The sequence below is a fragment of the Piliocolobus tephrosceles genome, chromosome 2, assembly GCF_002776525.5.
Source record: "Piliocolobus tephrosceles isolate RC106 chromosome 2, ASM277652v3, whole genome shotgun sequence".
NCBI lineage: Eukaryota > Metazoa > Chordata > Mammalia > Primates > Cercopithecidae > Piliocolobus > Piliocolobus tephrosceles.
The window spans coordinates 36,521,512-36,521,818 of record NC_045435.1 but is presented as its reverse complement, the minus strand read 5'-3'; the positions used below and the strand labels follow the sequence as shown (position 1 = coordinate 36,521,818).

General features: G+C 42.3%; 1 protein-coding gene across 1 annotated transcript in view; it reads left to right on the top strand.

The window, feature by feature from the left end:
* FSTL1 (follistatin like 1) overlaps positions 1-307 on the top strand; it is a 68,754-nt gene that overhangs the window by 61,920 nt on the left and 6,527 nt on the right. The gene's annotated exons all lie outside the window — the stretch shown is intronic.

The following is a 307-nucleotide window of genomic DNA, read 5'->3' as shown; positions in this document are numbered from 1 at the left end:
ACCAAACACCGCATGTTCTCACTCATAGGTGGGAACTGAACAATGAGATCACTTGGACTCGGGAAGGGGAACATCACACACTGGGGCCTATCATGGGGAGGGGGGAGGGGGGAGGGATTGCATTGGGGAGTTATACCTGATATAAATGATGAATTGATGGGTGCTGACGAGTTGATGGGTGCAGCACACCAACATGGCACAAGTATACATATGTAACAAACCTGCACATTATGCACATGTACCCTAGAACTTAAAGTATAATAAAAAAAAAAAATTAAAAAAAAAAAAAAAAAGATGGAAGCCAAGT